The sequence below is a fragment of the Nicotiana tabacum genome, chromosome 21 (genome assembly GCF_000715075.1).
Source record: "Nicotiana tabacum cultivar K326 chromosome 21, ASM71507v2, whole genome shotgun sequence".
Classification (NCBI taxonomy): Eukaryota; Viridiplantae; Streptophyta; class Magnoliopsida; order Solanales; family Solanaceae; genus Nicotiana; species Nicotiana tabacum.
In genome coordinates, this window is record NC_134100.1 from 2,029,960 (window position 1) to 2,050,619 (window position 20,660).

The 20,660-nt window shown below is 37.2% G+C and overlaps 1 pseudogene; it reads left to right on the forward strand.

Annotated features, from left to right (window-relative positions):
- The window catches only part of LOC142175500 (acylamino-acid-releasing enzyme-like), a 43,794-nt pseudogene extending 23,960 nt beyond the window's left edge, over window positions 1–19,834 (forward strand).
- The last annotated feature ends 826 nt before the right edge of the window (window positions 19,835–20,660 follow it).

Consider the following 20,660-nt stretch of genomic DNA (forward strand, 5'->3'; position numbering starts at 1 on the left):
AAACAACTTCCCAAAAATAAAAGACTATTTTTCTATCTTTTTGTTTTTCTTTTTCTTAGTAAATAAAACATTTTCCCCTTTTATTATCGCAAAATTTCGGCAGAGTTTTGACAGTAATTGGGCATTGCTATTTTTCAAAGTAGAAAATTAGCCTTATACACTGTTATTTTATTTTTTTGTTTATATTTTCAAATACTCCAAAGTCAGGCAGCATGCATGTCCGAGACAAATAAATGTACGGAAACAAATAGGATGCAACAGGATGGTCTTTTCATTTCAGGTTGCTAGTCCTAGACGGACCCAACCCCTGTGTTGAGTCCCCTAAGTCAAATGCAACATGATGCAAATAAGCGTTCCTACTAGGGATCCGGCATGAAGTCAAGTTATTCTAGGTTCGTAACCTGGGTATTTGTTCTAGACTGTGTACCCGAGCGGACAACTCGAGTCGAGGAGGGGGCTACGTATCGGGGACCCGCGAGATCGTCTGGCTTTGTAACTTGTCCGACCTCTTTCTTATTTCAGGTATTGACACTAACAGAATAGGGAGTCTCGACCAGCGAGCTTCTCCCCGGAGGTAAGAAAAGAAGGGTTTCGGCATGGTTTATATACAGTTCAGATAATATCAAAGCGGTAAAAGACAACATTTAGCACGTTATGCAAAAACATGTAATAAAGATCAGATAATAAAGCCAAATATAACAATTATTCTAAGCTCGAATTCTTGAACCCTGAACCAGTGGTTCTGGGTTATATTCCCCAGCAGAGTCGCCAGAGCTGTCACACCTCCTTTTTGCTCGCCCGCCCCGAAGGATAAAAGCGCAAGGGGAGTTTTTCCAATTTAAGTGACAATATTCGAAATGGGATTATTTATTTTAATTCAGAGTCGCCACTTGGGAAAGGTTTGGCTTTTGGTGTCCCAAGTCACCGGTTTATCTTGAATCCCAAATCGAGGAAATTTTCGACTTTTCCAAATGAAGTCTGCAAACCAGAAATTCTAAGTAAGGAATTCTGTTGACCCGAGGGAAGGTGTTAGGCACCCTCGAATCCCGTGGTTCTAGCACGGTCGCTTAAATTGTTATAATGGCTAAATATCTGATTTAAATACATGTTATGACTTACATGCTTTTATTAAGTTTAAACCGCTTTTATTATTATCATTTATTTTTGTAGAATTGCAACGTCGTGAAAATGCATCTCAAACCACGTCACAATCGATGCACCCGTAGTCGTCGACACATTTTGACTCCGTTGAGACTTGAATTTAGGTCACATCAATGTGCACCCATGTTTAAGAAGGCTAAATTATTAAAGGTGCTCCTAAAGCAACTAGTGTATTGTTACTTTTGGGAAAGGCCATGAAGTTTACTAAAGGGGCCTGCCCTGAATTCTAAATATTTATTATGTTTAGTTACTGAGGGCCCCGCAATTTGCATTTTTGTTTGGCGAGGCTCGTCTCATTATTTTAAAAAAAAAAGATATCCTGAAGCGTCTACATTTCTATTACATTTGTCTCTAATAAAAAAAGAGGATTACGTGCTAATTACATGCTTGACTCGCTTCGGATCCTTACTTGATTATTTGATCTTATGAGGCGTGAATTATTTTGTGCCTTATTTCATGGAGGAGCATGTTGTTAAATTGTCAAGGGAAATTAATATACAAGATTAATAGAACTGTTAAAAGCTTATAATAAATGTTCCTCAGATCTAAGTTTGAAACTCGTTTATTTAAACCAAATCAGTGGAATTAACTTATCGGAAACTATTACTAATAGAGTTTGAATAAGATCGTGTGAACTATCTACAAAGATTCAATAAAACTAAACATCATATCTGGCAAGCTTGAGGCAATCTTTTCTATACATGCAGAATATTAGTTGAAAAGTTACCTAATTATTTGTGTGTTAAAACACTCATGCATTCCTTATTAGACAACCCATTAAGCAAACGAAATCACAATTTAGGACGGACTAAGCTGCGATTAAGTACAAGGCTACCTAACGTGTTTCTTTATTGAATTACAAACTAAACAAATTACACAGATCTTAATAACATTTGTAAAGTTGTACTGCAGCAGACGAATGATTAAACTCCTGCATATCTTTGATTTCATGCTTTCATTGTTACATCAAATGCAAAGTCTTAGTATGTACCTGGATGTTGGATACAACAGAAGAAGCAAGGGGTAAGTAGGACAATAGAAGTAGCACCAAACAGCAGCAGTAACAGCAGGTACAAATAGGACAGCTCCCAGTGCAAGATACAGTTAGAACCGATAAGAAATGGCAGAAAGGTGGCAGCAGACAATGCAGTAGGAACAAAACTCCAAGACAGACCAAATCCGGGAGAAACAAACAATGTGAATCAACCAATGAACTCAGCTGATACTTGAAAGAAAACAGAGTTGATTGAAAAGTTTGAACAAACTGAGATTCACACAAACAAGGCAGAAATAGATGTTGATTTTCTGTTTATCCCTCTCCCTCTCTCCTTTCTTTTCAAAATACAGTATCAGTCTTCAGTTTTGAACTTATGCTTGAGTTATCAAAAGAAACCTTTTCCAGTTTTCTGTTTTTTCAGAACTCAAAACTCTCAACATTCAATCTCAGTGTTTCATGTGTATCTCCTTTCTGTATGTGTGTATCTTTTTGTATTTCCACCCTCCTCTTCTCTCCAGGTCCTTTTTTATCTCTGTATGTCCTCCCCTTTATAAGCCTTAACATTACCCCTTTTACAACTTGATAGATTAAAAGAAACCCCTCTCATGTGCCATCTTCTTTTCAGTTCCACTTTAGCTATTTAAGTATTAACCCCCATCAACATTCCCTGGCAGACTTATTCTTTTAAAAAGGTTTAATACTTCTTTAAACTAAAGCAAAGTATGGGCAGCAGAATATATCTGACAGCATATGTTGTCAAACCATTTTTAAATCCAAAGCCCTTTATGCAGGAACCAGGCTGTGCACAAGTGCACCTGTGGTGCATAAATGCACATGCTGTGCCAAGTGCACATGCCCTCCAATTCAGAACTTTAAACAAAACATTCCTCTTACATTACTGATTCAAATTAACAACTATAAGTAAACAACTCAGTTCTTAATTGATTCAAACAAATGCTTAGCAGAAGTAAGTCGATTTGTTATTGCTCGGATAACTGAAACTCATTGACGACATATGTCGACTCGACTATACTAGTTATAACACATACAATCATAACCAAAAATCAGACATTTAACAGTATCAACACATGATTTGAATTATACTGACTAAGCAAAGTGGTACTCGAGGAATCAATTAGTCAGTCCAATTTTGAAAATCAGCTAATTGCACAACACTTACATACACATTATCAGAACAAATAGAAAGACTCAATCAAACAACAGAGGTTCAGGCAAAGTGGTCAAGGCACAGTTGATAAAAGTCAAGGACACAAACAAAACATGAACAGACCCTTACAACAATCAGATGAACCAAAACAAATAAGAAAAGAAAGAACTCACCTTAAACCTCTAAAGATCAAAACCTTAACTCGGACTCGGACAGACCTTTCTTAAGGCTGAACGGACTTTAATCGAAGTGTTTCTCAGATGAGAAACACTTCGATTAAGGTCCATTAGACCTTAATTTCTTTGGCTCGAACAAGACACGGACCAGTGACGAGGAACCCTAAGGTTCGAAAACTAGATCCAGGATTCATGCTTCCCTGGTCAGATTCGGACCAAACCAAGTATGGTTTGGTCACGAGGGGGGTCTGGGGAGTGTCTGGTATGAATTTAGGGCAGATCGGTGTAGATCGAGTTTGACTCGAATCTTCAAATGAAGATTCGAGAATATGGGAAGGGATTCGAACTAAGTAGTTAACAGATCCATGTTTAGGATGGCAAGGGGATTCTATGGTGTTAAGGGCGGGGTCACCGGCGTCCGTGCCGCCGGTTTTCATGGTGAAGGGTACAGGGGCGGCTCTAGGGTTTGGGGTTCTGGTGAAGACGACGAAGGCTGGGGTTTGGATGGGGGGGGGGCAGGGTAAGGTAAGAAGGGTTTATATACGGGGTGGATGGCTTGATCTCAACCGTTAGATCAATCCAGATCTACGGTCTGGATCTGAGGACTTAAGTGGAACGGCATCGTTTGGCTTAGTAGGGGTCAAGGTTGGTTCGGGTCGGGTTCATTAGTGGGTTATGAGGCAGGTGATCTTGGCCGTTGATCATTCGGAGATCAACGGCTCAGATCAGACACAACCATTATGACGTCGTTTGGACGTCCTTGGTGTCAGCTTGGACTGGACCGGGCAGGCCTGGTTTTGGGTATTGTTTGTTTGGGCCAATTTGTTAACAAATTGGCCCAAGTCCAGAAAGGGAGGGCTTCTTTTTTTTTTATTATTATTTCCTTTTCTTCTTTATTTTTTTTTTTGATTAAAATCAATTAAGATAAACACTTAATACAATTATTTGCACATGCATAAAAATAATTCAAAACAGGTAAAAATCAAACAAAACAAAATCACAGACAAAGATGCCTGTTTATGCTTTTCTATTTAACAACCGTGTTACGGTTCAGATTATGCCTGACACGTACATTTTTTGTATTTTATTTTAATAAAGTAAAAATGGGCCAAAGTCATAAATAATTAACAAAGTGCCATGTAAAAATCCAAAAGTTGTACAACAGGATCAATTGTTATTATTTTTTATTTCTTTTGGAGCGATTGTCTCGTGAAACAAAAATCACGTGCTCACATTGCTTGCGGTACCATTCGATCCTACCTTGCTAGAGAGCAGAAATATCCATACATAAAGGAAATTCTGCAAGTAAATTATGGAAAGCAATGGAGGATAAATATTTGAAGAAAAACTGTCAAAATAAATTGTACATGAAGAAGAGACTGTTTCACTTCACCTATATTCCTGGTACCACGATGAATGAACATATCACCAGTTTCAATAAGTTGGTCACAGATTTGCAAAATATGGATGCAACCTTTGATGATGGTGACTTGGCCTTGATGTTATTGGGGTCACTTCCTGATGAGTACGAGCACCTTGAAACTACTCTACTCCATGAAAATGACGAAATTTCTCTCAGAGAAGTTTGTTCGGCTTTGTACAGCTATGAACAAAGAAAGTGAGAAAAACAAAAGGGCGGAAAAGGAGAAACACTGGTTGTGAAGGGTCCTCCTCAAAATCAAATGAGGACAAAGAAAGGAAGATCCAAGTCAAGAGCTAGACCCAACAAAGATGAATGTGCCTTTTGTCGAGAAAATGGGCACTAGAAGAAAGACTGTTCGAAGTTGAAGACACTAGAAGAAAGACTGTCTGAAGTTGAAGAATAATGCCAAACATAATAATGGAAAGGCCATTATGGATTCAAATGTAGCTGATGGTGATGATTCAGACTTCTCATTAGTTACAACAGAGCCATCAACATCATCAGACATATGGTTGATGGACTCGGCTTGTAGCTATCATATGTGTCCCAACAGGGACTGGTTTGTGGATTTTCAAGAAGGAGAATATGGAGTCGTCCACACAGTGGATAACAACCCTTTTACCTCATATGGCATTGGTCCATTATGATTAAGGAACCATGATAGAATGATCAGAACATTAATAGATGTTCGATATGTACCGGGTTTGAAGAAAAATTTCATCTCTATAGGAGCCCTAGAATCAAAAGGGTTCAAAATCATTGCAGAAAATGGAGTGATGAGAGTATGCTCCAGTGCACAAGTGGTAATGAAGGCCAATCGGAAGAACAATAACATGTACTGTTATCGCGATAGTACAGTTATTAGGATAGCGACAGTAACATCCAGTGACGAAAAAGAGGCAGAAGCAGCCAGGCTATGACACATGCGCTTGGGACATGCTGGAGGAAAATCCTTGAAAACTCTATTAGATCAAGGATTGTTAAAAGGAGTAAAGGCTTGCAACTTGGAGTTTTGCGAGCATTGTGTCAAAGGGAAACAGACAAGGGTTAAATTTGGTACAACGATCCATAATACTAAAGGCATATTGAATTATGTACACTCTGATGTTTGGGGCCTTTCCAAAACATCTTCATTGGGTGGGAAGCACTATTTTGTAACCTTTGTTGATGATTTTTCTCGAAGAGTGTGGGTGTATACAATGAAGAGCAAAGATGAAGTGTTGGGAATTTTTATCAAATGGAAAATGACGGTGGAGAATCAAACAGGCAGGAGGATCAAGTGTATTCGCACAAACAATGGAGGTGAATACAAAATGATCATTTTAATAAGGTCTGTGAAAATGATGGCATCGTCCAACACTTCACTGTCAGACATACATCACAACAGAATGGAGTGGCAGAACGTATGAACCGGACCTTGCTGGAGAAGGTACGGTGTATGTTGTCCAATGCTAGCTTGGGCAAATTTTTTTGGGCAGAGGCAGTTACATATGCATGCCACCTCATTAATCGCTTACCATCTACTACTATTGATGGCAAGACACCATTTGAAAAATGGTATGGAAAGCCTGCTGTAGATTATGACTCTTTGCACGTGTTTGGCTCAACTGCATATTATCATGTAACATAGTCAAATTTGGATCCAAGGGAAAAGAAGGTTATTTTTATGGGAATTACTTCTAGAGTCAAAGGATATTGCTTATGGTGTCCTATGACAAAGAAAGTAATATTCAGCAGGGATGTTACCTTTGATAAATCTGCTATGGTAAATAAGGTAACAGAAGATACCAAACAAAATGAAGATGCTTCTAAACAGGTGGAGTTTGAGGGAAAATTTATTTTTCCTACACAAGAAGCAGAAGAGGAAACAAATGAAGATTATCTTCTGGAAGGAGAGCCAGTAGAGAGGGAGATTCCAACTCAGGAACCTCAACAACAACTTGAATCAATTGCAACTAGCAAGCCAAAAAGGACAATAACAAAACCTGTTCGTCTTATAGAGACAGTTGCTTGTGTCGCTTCAATTGTAGCTGATGATGTTCCTACCACTTATAAAGACGCAGTCCAAAGTTTAGAAGAAGATAATTGGAGGATTGCCATGAATGATGAATTATAGTCCCTTCATCAGAATCATACATGGAGATTGGTCAATCTCCCGAAGGGAAAGAAAGCAATTGGGTGCAAATGGGTATTTGCAAAGAAAGAAGGATTTCCTAACCAAGAAGATGTTCGCTACAAAGCAAGATTGGTGGCCAAAGGATATGCTCAAAAGGAGGTAATTGACTACAATGAAGTATTTTCTCAAGTTGTAAAACATTCCTCCATTAGAATTATGTTGGTTTTGCTAGCACAGTTGGATTTGGAATAGTTCAGGTGGATGTAAAAACTGCGTTTTTACATGAAAACTTGGAGGAGGAAATCTACATGACTCAGCCAGAAGGATTCAAAGTGTTGGAAAGGAAAATATGATGTGCAAACTTGAAAAATCGTTGTACGGATTGAAACAATCTTCTAGACAATGGTACAAACGATTTGACAAGTTTTTGTTGCGGCAAGGGTACAAGAGAAGCAAGTACGATCATTGTGTGTATTTTCGCAAGCTTAAAGATGATTCCTTTATATATCCTCTCCTATATGTTGATGATATGTTGATATCTTCCAAGAACTCGGAAGAAATTGATAAGTTAAAGATTCAACTGAAGAAGGAGTTCGAGATGAAAGATCTGGGTGAGGCAAAGAAAATTCTTGGCATGTAGATAATAAGAGATAAACGTTCAAAGAAACTCTGTTTATCTCAGAAAGAATATCTGAAAAGAGTACTACAACATTTTGGCATATGTGAAAAGACTAAGCCAGTTAGTACTCTACTTGCTCCCCATTTTAAGCTAAGTACTACTATGTCGCCAAAAGATGAAGCTAAACAAGAGTATATGTCAAAGGTATTATATGCAAATGATGTTGGTAGCTTGATGTATGCAATGGTCTATACGAGACCTGGCATTTCACAAGCTGTTGGAGTTATTAGCAAATATATGCATAATCCAGGAAAGGAACATTGGCAAGCTGTGAAGTGGATTCTACGGTATATTCATAATACTGTAGATGTTGGGTTAGTTTTTGAGCAGGAAGGCAATCAGTTTGTAGTTGGATATTATGACTCAGATTTTACAGGTGATCTGGACAAACGAAGATCAACTACTGGTTATGTGTTTACTTTTGCAAAAGGCACCAGTTAGTTGGAATTCTACTTTGCAGTCAACAGTTGCTTTGTCTACAACAGAGGTAGAGTATATGGCTATTACAGAGGCGGTGAATAAGGCAATTTGGCTTCAGGGGTTGCTAAAGGAGCTTGGTATTGGACAAAAAAGTATCACAATTTTTTGTGATACTCAAGATGTTATTCAATTAGCGAAGAACCAAGTTTATCATGCAAGGACAAAACACATTGATGTTCGATATCATTTCGTACGAGAAATCATAGAAGAAGGTGGAGTCACGGTGAAGAAAATTCATACTATAGAGAATCCTGCTGATATGCTGACAAAAGTGGTGACTGCGGTCAAGTTTCAACATTGTTTGGATTTGATCAACATTGTTGAACACTTAAGATTGAAGATGAAGACACAACCAAAATTTGTTACTAAGAGAAAATTGAAGATGTGAAATTTTGCCAAAGTGGAGATTTGTTGAGTGTCAAAATTGGCCCACATCGGTTGGGGAGTGAATTGGGTGGGAATTTCACCCTATAAAAGGAGGCCTAATGTTTAGGATTTAAACACACCTCTCATTTGCCTTCTTATCTTCTTAAGACATTTGTATCTTTTCTCTTTAGCAGTATTTCACTTGTATTTTGAAGTGGAATAAAATATTGGTTGTGTCCGAGGAAGTAGGCTAAATTGGCCGAACCTCGTAAATTCTGGTGTTACTTTTATTGTTCCTTTATTATATTATTTATCATTTGGTGACTGTCATAATTTTTGGTATAGTAGTAGTGACTCATTCACACTATATACATTTGACTTCCACAACAATGTTAGACTAACAGTATAGGTCGTGAAACTTTTCATCATATCCCTTTGCAACTTTTTATTTTGACATCTACGTATTTTATTTCTTTTAGATTTAAGCTTTAAGGTGACATGCAAATAAAATACATAACCAAACATCTTACTCACACCCCTTTCCGCATAGAAAAGTTGTGCAAATGTCAAAATTTCCTGCAGATGAGAGAAAATAGCTGATCAAAGGAAAATTTGGCTGGTAGAATGAAATTATAAAATTATTAAATAATCAAGTGGAATGATGAAAATGGCAATCTCCAAATTTGTTTGGTTAAGATTAACGCGATATAATATAAAAGAGATCTAAACTTGAGGCCACATTTTATATTGGTGATTTTGGTCTAAACAAATTTTAGTCTTAAAAATATTGTAAAATGAAGAAGAAAGTTTAATGGATGATTTTTTAATTGTAAATAAGGGATGTATAATCTATGGAGATACGAAGTGATTAGGAAATGTTATCCCAAAAAACTATTTCTCTTTTACATAATTGTTTGAAAAGCTCACAGATTAGCCAGAAAATGATGAACTTACAACGACCTTACAGAATCCTCTCATTTGCTTCTGTTTCTGCTTTCTGGGGACAAAACACTACTAGAAGAATATATTTACAATTGTAAATAGAACTCATGGAATTCTTTTAAATGGAGATTGTTTTTCAATACACTAGGTATCGGCAAATTATCTTTGTTCGTAGTAGACTGATGCTAAGCCAGATTCTTAGATTAATCAGAATCGAGATGAATAAAGTGAACCCAACATCTAGGTTGAGTTGGCTCCTAAATCATCACTTGACATTAGGGACAGTTGCTCTCCTTTTGCAGTTTTGGGGGGCATGTAAACATTTAAAGAAAATTTTGAGGGGGCATTGTTAAGGCAAAATAACACTTCAATTGCTTTGTAGAGTGGCCTTTCCGTCGTTAATTTCTGGTTTAAGCATAGTATATTTCAATTGCTCATCATAGTCAAACTATCTAGAATTATTAGTAAAGCTCATTTTTCTTGTGGATTGCTTCTCTCTCTCTATTCCCCTCTTCTCACTTCTTTTCACCCTCATCATTTAACTTCCGAGGGTAGCAATGGAGCAGTAAATGCTGGTCTCTTGCTTAAGGCATTTCAAGCAGAGAAGTTCATATTTTTTGTTCTCTCGATATCTCATTTGCCTTTTTTAAATATGGGTAAGCGGAAATAAATGCCTTAATTAAGCATATTTTTCGTTGGATTCCGAGATGTGGACCCCACGAGCAATTTCGAGTTAAATTTCGGATTTTTAATTTGGAAAATGTGTAAATTCAATGGAATTAATTCGTACGATTTATATTGAGTATATTGAATTATTATGACTAGATTTGAAACTTCGAATGAATTCGCGAGGCAAAGGCTTGTTGGAATTTTGAATTGGTTGCAAAGCGAGGTAAGTGTTTGGTCTAACCTTAGCTTGAGGGATTAAGAGTTGTGTCCTATTTGCTATGTGTTGTTTGTTGAGTACGACGTATAGGCATGGTGACGAGTATCTATACGGTGGTGTCAAACATGCCCGTGAGTCTTATACTTTGATTAATGTGACTCTGTTTTGTATTGTTCATGCTCTATATGATAATTTCTATTGAGGAATATGACTTGTGGAAGTATTATTGAATGGTTGAACATTGCAGAGCATTGGTTTTAGTTAAGAATAGAATCGTTGAACATTATAGAGCATTGACTCAAGTTGAGAATTGAATTGTTGAACATTCTAGAGCATTGGCTCAAGTTGAAAATTGAATTGTTGAACATTGTAGAGCATTGAATCTAGTTAAGAATAGAATTGTTGAACATTATAGAGCATTGACTCGAGTTGAAAATTGAATTGTTGAACATTGTAGAGCATTGGCTCGAGTTGAGAATTGAATTGTTGAACATTGTAGAGCATTGGCTCAAGTTGAGAATTGAATTGTTGAACATTGTAGAGCACTGACTCTAGTTAAGAATAAAATTGTTGAATATTATAGAGCATTGGCTCAAGTTGAAAATTGAATTGTTGAACATTATAGAGCATTGACTCAAATTGTAAATCGAGTTGTGAAGTAAATGTGAAAAAGAGAAGAAGTTGATGATATTATCTCCTTTGCGGGATGTTGTTGCTTTGATATTCTCTCCCTTGCCGGGACGTTATTATTTATGATATTGTTTCCCTTGCCGGGGTTTTATTGTGATATTTTTGATTTTTCCTTTCCCATATTGCTTTGTAATTGTTGCTTGGGTGAGGAAGAGTGATAAAACACGAAAAGTGATGTCGTGCACATTTACATTATTCATATGGTGATGAAAGAGTGATAAAGCACGAAGGGTGATGTCGTGCCGCACGATGTACAATTCCGTGCCGATTATATTTATTTTATGGTGAGGATGAGGGTAAAAGCACGAAGGGTGATGCCCTGCAATTTATATTGATTCTTATGGTAAGGACAAGAGTAAAAACACGAAGGGTGATGCCGTGCATTTGTCCTTGATTTTCCTGATTCTTGTTGATAATTGAATTATGATTTTCCTTATATTCCTTTATTGGTTTCCTGTTAATACCTGATACTATTGACTTCCTTGCCTGGATTGCTTTGTGAATGTTGTTTGGGTGAGGAAGAGTGTAAAACACGAAGGGTGATGCCGTGCATGGTAAGAAGAGTATAAAGTACGAAGGGTGATGTCATGCATGGTGAGAACGAGAGTAAAAGCATGAAGGGTGATGCCGTGCACTTTCTGTTTGTTGTGTTTATTTGTTATTAACATTTCAAGTGTATTAACTGTTTAGATCCCTTTACTGTGTTGTGATCCCTTGTGTTGTAAGCCATATTATTTTCAATACCTTGTTGCATTTATATAAAGCTTTCAATACTTAAATTTTCAACAATTGTACTTTAATTAAAAAGTTTTTTATTCAAATGATTTCTAAAAATAACTTCATCATTTCTTGTTGATTTCCTAATTGGGTTGGAAGTTGTACTCTACTTTATATTAAGTAAATGAGGGTCCTTGAACATTTTTTTTATTGTATTGGGTTATGGACCATATGAACTGAGTAACATGAGTATATTGTTGTGCAATGTGAGACAGAAATATGTGGGCACAAGGTACCGGGGAAAATATTATGGTTTTATTTAATGGTACGTAAGTTATCCGTGCGGTTGTGTTATAAATATGAGCACGAGGTGCCGTGAAATTTTGAAAGTGGGTTGAGACCTATATTATGTATAATTATGAAATGAGGCGTCACAAGGTGACCTTTACTCGAAAGAATTATATTCAGAAGGTGCTTATTTGAAAGCTATTTATTTGAAGGAAATATATATTTATTGAAAAGAATATTATCTTAGAGATTATTATTACTTGAAGGATTTATAGGCGAAAGATTTATATTTGAAGGACTTGATTAATTGATTACACTTGTATTTATTATGTGTTGAGAAACATTTGTGTTGTTCTTGTTGCCTGCTATTTATATCACCGGTTGATCATTGTTGCCATCATTGTTATCTGCTTCCTATTATTTTGTACGCTATCTTGCACAGGTTTATTTGATAGTCTGGTCCTAGCCTCGTCACTAATTCGCGGAGGTTAGGCTAGACACTTACCAGCACACGGGGTCGGTTGTGCTAATACTACACTTCTGTACATTTTTGTGTACAGATCCAGGTATTTGATTGATTGTAGCTATTCGTTGCGGTGGAGACTCAATGTAAACCTGTTGCAACGTTCGCAGTCCTCAGAGTCACCTTCAATTGTACTTATTTCCATTTGTTCCCTTTGTTTCAGAGCAGTGATGTATTTATTTTGTATAACTACTCCTATAAAGGCTTGTGACTTGTACTACCGGTTTTGAGAATTGTATTTTGTTCAAAGTAGTTTAATTTGAAGTTAGTAAATACCCATATTATTTCAGTAAATGTTAGACTTACCTAGTTTAGAGACTAGGTGTCATCACGACTTCTTTAGAGGGATTTTTGGGTCGTGACATTCTCAAAGTCCTTAGCTTTCCTTTCCTCACTTGGTTATAGCTTGTTGATTGTAAATTACTGGTAAGAAACAGAACTTACTTCCTTCTTCATGCCTCTGTTACTTTAAATGGTTGCTGGGATTCATGGTAACTCCGGCTGTGAAATACTAGTAACGTATATGAGATGCTAGACGGATATTATAGGTCGTGAGATATCCCTTCCTTTTGTAATTTTTTATTTGGACATCTGTGTATTTATTCTTTTAGATGTAAGGTGACGTGCAAAATGACTACAAAATGTAACGTATATGAGACGCTAGACTAACAGTACCTTTGCAACTTTTTATTTGGACATCTATGTATTTTATTTCTTTCAGATTTAAGCTTTAAGGTGACATGCAAATAAAATAAATAACCAAACAGCTTACTCACACCCCTTTCCGCATAGAAAAGTTGTGCAAATGTCAAAATTTCCTGCAGATGGGAGATATATAATCTATGGAGATACCAAGTGATTAGGAAATGTTTTCCCAAAAAACTATTTCTCTTTTACATAATTTAAATTGTTTGAAAAGCTCACAGATTAGCCAGAAAATGATGAACTTACAACGACCTTACAGCATCCTTTCATTTGCTTCTGTTTCTGCTTTCTGGGAACAAAACATTACTAGAAGAATATATTTGCAATTGTAAATAGAACTCATGGAATTCTTTTAAATGGAGATTGTTTTTCAATACACTAGGTATTAGCAAATTATCTTTGTTCGTAGTAGACTGATGCCAAGCCAGATTCTTAGATTAATCAGAATCGAGATGAATGAAGTGAACCCAACATCTGGGTTGAGTTGGCTCCTAAATCATCACTTGACATTAGGGACAGTTGCTCTCCTTTTGCAGTTTTGGGGGGCATGTAAACATTTAAAGAAAATTTTGAGGGGGCATTGTTAAGGCAAAATAACACTTCAATTGCTTTGTAACCTTTCCGTCGTTAATTTCTGGTTTAAGCATAGTATATTTCAATTTCTCATCGTACTGAAACTATATAGAACTATTAGTAAAGCACTTTTTTCTTGTGGATTGCTTCTCTCTCTCTATTCCCCTCTTCTCTCTTCTTTTCACCCTCATCATTTAACTTCCGAGGGTAGCAATGGAGCAGTAATTGCTGGTCTCTTGCTTAAGGCATTTCAAGCAGAGAAGTTCATATTTTTTGTCACTCCTCTCAGAGGCTCCTTGGGGTTTGGTGAGGAAGCAGTACAATCTCTTCCCGATAAAATTGGATCACAGGTACTTTTTTACCGTCTTTTCATTCTCTTAACTTAAAGGTTTCATGAAATAGAATTGCTCCTCTTTTCATAATAATTCTATTAAGGATTTGGAACCTAAGACTTTCTTCCTCTTTTTTCCCTAATCTTCAGGATGTTAGTGATGTGCTTGCTGCTATAGATCATGTCATTGAAAAGGGACTTGCAGATCCATCTAAAATAGCTGTGCTCGGCGGTTCCCACGGTGGATTTTTGACAACTCACTTGATTGGCCAGGTCTATCAATTTCCTAAGATATCACTGTCATTATTGTTTCTAAATGTATCCATTTTTCTTAACTTATGGCCCTTGTCAAATTTGTCCAACAAAAACTTGTCGCTCTTCCTAAAGGGAAGCTGGACAAGCTTATCTTTTTAAAAGAAGAATTAACCTAATTAGCTCGTCCACCCAACCGCTTAAACTAAAACTAGCCGGCAGATATATTGTATATGTGTATAACCGTGTGTACAATCTACGTATACCCGCCAGGAGAAGTAAACTGTGAATCCGGCTGGCTATTTGTGTAAAGATCCCAAAATGTGTATTTCTTGACATTTCTGCAGGCACCAGATAAGTTTGCAGCAGCAGTTGCGAGGAACCCTGTTTGCAACCTTGCTTTGATGGTTGGTACATCTGATATACCCGATTGGTGCTATGCCGAGACATTTGGAGATGAGGGAAAATCAATTTTTACAGAGGCTACTTCAGTTGAACACCTTGATGCTTTTTACAGAAAATCACCAATTTCACACGTCTCCAAGGTATGCTCTGTTAAATCGGGACTAGGCGATCTTCCATGTTAAACAATTTGTGTTTCTATCAGTTCTCTAGAAAGGTTTTGTTCTGAATGCATTTCCAACATCTATGTGTTTACCAATTTTGTAGGTCAAAACTCCTACACTTGTCTTGTTAGGTGCTAAGGGCCTCCGTGTACTTATGTCTACTGGGTTGCAAGTAAGATTTCTTACCATCTTTGTGGTTGCTTGTTTTATCCGTTGAACATAAGGTTTCATTCTTAAATGCAATCAATGGTATGGGCAAGTTTGCAGTTATGGAAGTCCATCAAGATTCTATATCATCTTTCTTAATTCCATCTTTTATTGGTTGCATATCACGTTTCGTTTTTAACATGACAAGTGTGTGGGCAAGTTTGTAATTACGAACATCTGTCAATATATGATCTATTTCATAATATGATCATATCTTTGTGGATCGAGTTGCTGGCTCTATTTATATGGCAAGGCAACCTACATGTTTAACCAAAAATAGTAATTTCAGTCAAAGTTTTATTTTAGAAGAGCTCGAGTTACTGATAATCAATATATAAAACGAATAAAAGAAATTGGCTTTGATAATAATAAGATGAACAGAAGATAGGTATACTGGGTTGTTGTTGTTGTCGTTGTTGTTGTTGTTGTTGTTGTCGTTGTTGTTGTTGTTGTTGTTGTTGTTGTTGTTGTTGTTGTTTCGTGTCCTTACAAATGATCAATTTATAGTTATTTCTAGGATATACGTTTTGCCTTTGTCATAATAACAATTAAAGACATTTAATGCTACGTTACAATGGTAATCATTGTAATTCAATACAGATTTTCTAACGTTTTCAGTATTTAATGCTTATTAAATACTGTATCTGTACTCTCTTATGTGGTCAGATTCATTCTCCTTAATTTTTGGATTTAAATAGGTACGAACGTCGAGTCTTTTGAATATCTGCTCGTGCCTCTGCTCGTATCTGTTGCGACTCATGTCTCTTTGCTAATCATCATTCTTTGACCAGACTTCGTGTCATGACACGTCATCTTTCAATCACTTCAATATATATATACTCAATTTTTCCCAATACACTACAAGCTTTGTATTTTTTATAAACTTTTGTAAAAAAGATCTCTGTTAAAGTAGGCAATCATCTGTGAACCAAAAATTTCATATCCGCCGATACCCAATCTGCAAAATGAATCAGCAAACCATGTATATCTATGAAATGAAAGCGGGTTACTTTGTTGTTTATAAGGCAGTTAAGCTGATGTGGTCTAATGGAACCATTACAGTACTGTTAGTTGCGGCACAGTAACTGATGGCTTTTTAAGTTTTGGTTACTTATTTCCATACAATTTATGGCTTAAGAAAGTGTATGCTTTCACTCTTATTACGCGCAGTATGCACGGTCGTTGAAGGAGAAAGGAGTGGAGGTTAAAGTCATTGTGTTCCCTGAGGACACTCATGCAATTGATAGGTAAAGTGGTCCTATGTCCATGAATTTGCCGTATAGCTAGTACTTGAGTTTCATTTCTCTCTTTAACTTTCATATTTTGAATTTACATGTGCATCTCTTTTGCATACCACAATCTGACTTTTAAAGCTTATTAAATATTGGAGTGTGGTTTAAGTACTGCAAATAGATGGATTCTATTCATATCTTATCCAAGAGTTCCACATTCCTTCCTGCTGATATTGCAAGTAGAGCAGAAGAGCAGAGGGACAATGTATTTAAGTGGTGAGGAGCAGAAGGGGCGAGCCCCTTATTCATCAAGTTTTGAACCATGCCTTCGAATTTCTCGGTTTTTAAGAAAAAAATATGAGAAATTTTCAGCAACCACTATCTTTTAGTGATTATTAGCTTGCTATAGCTACCATTTACTAAATTACTTCCTATAGCTATGTTTAAACTTGTTATAGAGTGTATTCGATGTATTTAAGTTAATGTATTCATGAATACAATAGGAAAAGTAGGTGGAAAAAAGAGATATTACAGCTAACATATAGACTATATTCATATGTATTTGCGAGCTGTATTCGTGAATACAGTAACGGAATTTGCGAAAAAAGTCTTCAGCTGTTTAAAAACGGTAAGTGAATCAATTAACGTGATAGACTCCTAATATAACTCAACAAACTCAATTATAACACACAAAATTTGTATTTTTCTAATTATAGAAAAGATTCTCAACCGAAAAACACCCCAAATACAAAGCAATCTTCATAGATTCAATCTATCCTTTCTTTTTTTACTGGTATCTTTACTAAAATAGTTTTTAGTGGTATCTTTTGTAATGACCCGACCGATCGTTTTGAGCTCTAGCGCGTCGTTTAGCAGTTTGAGGCCATGAGCAGCTTCACTTCAGGTATTATGACTTGTATGCATGGTCGGAATTGAATTCCGGGAAGTTCGGAGTTGATTTGGAAAGAGAATTCTCATTTCAGAAGCTTTAAGTTGAAAGAATTGATTAAGGTTGAACTTTTGAGTAAACGACCTCAGAATCGGGATTCGAAGGTTCCAGCAGGTTCGTGTGATGATTTCAGACTTGGGCGTATGTCCAGACTGGGTTTTGGAAGACTCAGGAACATTTCGGCACCTATTGTGGAAGTTAGCATTTTGGAAAAATTTCATAAGTTTGGGTTGAAGTGCATTACAGTGTTATCGATGTCCGTTTGGGATTCCAAGTCTGGGAATAGCTCCGTATGGTGATTCTAGAGTTGGGAGCATGATCGGAAGTGAATTCGGAGGTCCGTGGGTCGTTTTGGAGTCATTTGGCTAAAGATAGAAATTTGAAGGTTTTTGGGAAGTTTGACCGGAAGCGGACCTTTTGATATCGGGGTCAGAATTCGATTCCAAACGTTGGAGTAGGTCCGTGATGTCGAATATGACTTGTGTGCAAAATTTGAGGACAATCATACATGATTTTCTAGGTTTAAACATCGAAAGTAGAAGTTTGAAGTTCTAAAGTTCATAAAACGTGGATTGGAGGTCGATTCGTGATTTTAGAGTTGTTTGATACGATTTGAGGCCTTGAGCAAGTCCGTAATGTGTTTTGAGACTGGTTGGTATGATTGGTTGCGGTCCTGGGGGCCTCGGGTGGATTCCGGGTGGTTAACAGATCGAAAATAGAATTTTGGAGGAGGATGAAGTTGCTGGTGTAACCGCACCTGCGAGGCTAGGGCAGCAGAAGCGGTCGTCGTGCCGTAGAAGCAGTTAGAAGTGAAGGGCTCAGAGGCCGCAGGTGCGAAGGAAATCCCGCACCTGCGGCCAGTGTACCGCAGAAGTAGGCTGGGGCAGCAGGAGGAAGACCGTAGAAGTGGTATTGTAACCGCACCTGCGGAACCGCAGAAGCGGCCAAGTGACCTCAGGTGCGAAAAAGGGCTGGAGGCAGTGAGTGTTTTAAAAATCAGGACTTGGCCATTTTCTCTCATATTTTCTTGGCTTGGGTGATTCTTGGAGGGTTTCAAGAGGGGATTTTTATCATCAACGATAAGGTAAGCTATCCCACCTATCTTAAGTTAAATACATTGATTATGTACGAATTTGAGCATGAAATTGGTAGAAACTTGAGGTTTGAGGGAAAACCTAGAAAATTGATATTATTGGAATTTGACCACGATTTTGGGTATGAAATTTAGAGTAAATTATATATTTGAGTTCGTGAGGTTATGGGTAAACTTATCCTTCGAAAAAATTGGAATCCGGGCACGTGGGCCCGAAGGCGTTTTTGTCAACTTTTCGATCAGGGTTAAGAATTGTTATAAATTGGATTGTAATGAGTAATTGAGCATATATTAATGGATTTGCATAATTGTTGGCTAGCTTTGGAGCATTTAGCATCGATTCGGGTTTTCGGAAGAGCGTGAAAATGCTGGTTATGGATCTTCCGAGCAAGGTGAGTTTCCTTTCTAACCTTGTAAGAGGGAATTATCCCCATAGGTGAGTTAATTGGTTATGTGCTCCTATTTGTGGGGGCTACGTATGCACGAGGTGACGATAGTCCGTACTAGCTACTATTATGCTATTGTCCGGGTAGTCTAGGACCCAAAAACATGTTGTACTTGGAAATCGGATTAGTAAGTGAATTTCTAAAAGATTGAACTTCATTTTATTGAATTGTAAAAAGAGAATTGGATTTTCCTTGGATAATTGCTCTCCGATGAAGTCTTGATTAACTGTTTGAATATATGATTCTATGTGTACCTGCGTTGCATGTATGATTCGCGAGCAGGGTGTTTGTTTATTTTATGTTGACCGCGTCACATGGATGATTCACGAGCGGGGTAATATATGCATCTATGATTCGTGCCGTTCGACTTTCGGCAGTGCACATTTTACATTTATGTTGGATCTGGCCGTACGACCCTGTCATGATTTGCACATGCTTTTATTGCTTGCCTGGAGATTTATTGATATTGATATTTGCTTTTCCAGACTTGAGATAAATGTTAATTAATAGATTATGAAACCGGAAACTTTTAATACAAAAAGGAACTTTTATCTATTCGTGACTTATTTGAAATTACTGCCGCTCTTAATAAATCCATGACTACTCGCAATTAAAATATATTACTATTAGACCACCAGTAAATGTCGTAGTCGACCTCTCGTCTCTACTTCTTCGAGATTAGACGGGATACTCATTGGGTACACGTTATTTTCGTACTCATACTACACTTGCTGTGCATTTTTGTTGCACAGGTTTATGTATGGCTACTGGTATAGCAGCATGGTTGATACGGAGACTCAGGTGAGTTACATTTATTGAGACGACCATAGCCAGCAGAGTCTCCTTCAAAGTATTGTACCGTATTTTCATTTCTGTCCACTTGTATTTTGGACAGTTACTGTATTTTATTTCATTCCTAGTAAATGCTCATGCATTTGTGACACCGAGTTCTGGGATGATTATGTGATATCTTTTTTTTTCTTGTATTAACTTCTTAACATTTACATTTGATTTGAAACGATTATCTTTTACTGGTAAAATTGAAGGAAAATCATAGTTTTCAAAATTATTAAAAAGAGAATCTAATTAAGTATCTTCGTTGGCTTGGCTGACAGTGGTGTTCGGCGCCATCAAGACCCTTAGTGGATTTTGGGTCGTGATAACATGGTATTAGAGCACTAGGTTCCCTTAGGTCTCACGAGTCATGAGCAAGTCTAGTAGAGTCTCGCTGATTGGTACAGAGACGTCTGTACATATCTTCGAGAGGCTACAGGACTATTAGGAGCACCTCCCTTCTTGATTCCTCATCGTGCGATTTGATCCCTTGGGGCTTATTCCTTTGTTTCCTTCCTGCTCAATCTTACTCGACGGGAACCGCTGGTTATAAATTGAGAATTGAAGGATTGTAATGGCACTACAGATGTGGTGCGAGATGTTTCTCCCGGTATTGTTGATTGGGCTATTGTCGTTGCCTTGCGGGAGGATATCTTGTCATTTTAGCTCAATAACAGTATTCCTGAGAGGTTTGAGACTATGCACAGATTGCTATGATTACTCATGATTGGTTTATCGCACAGTATTGACTTGATGGTAGGATACTTGCCTATGTGTTGGGGCGGTGAATAATTTGAAAGAAAGTCTACTCAGTGCACGATTCAGAGATCTAATATTTCATTTTCAGCGGAGGAAAAGCA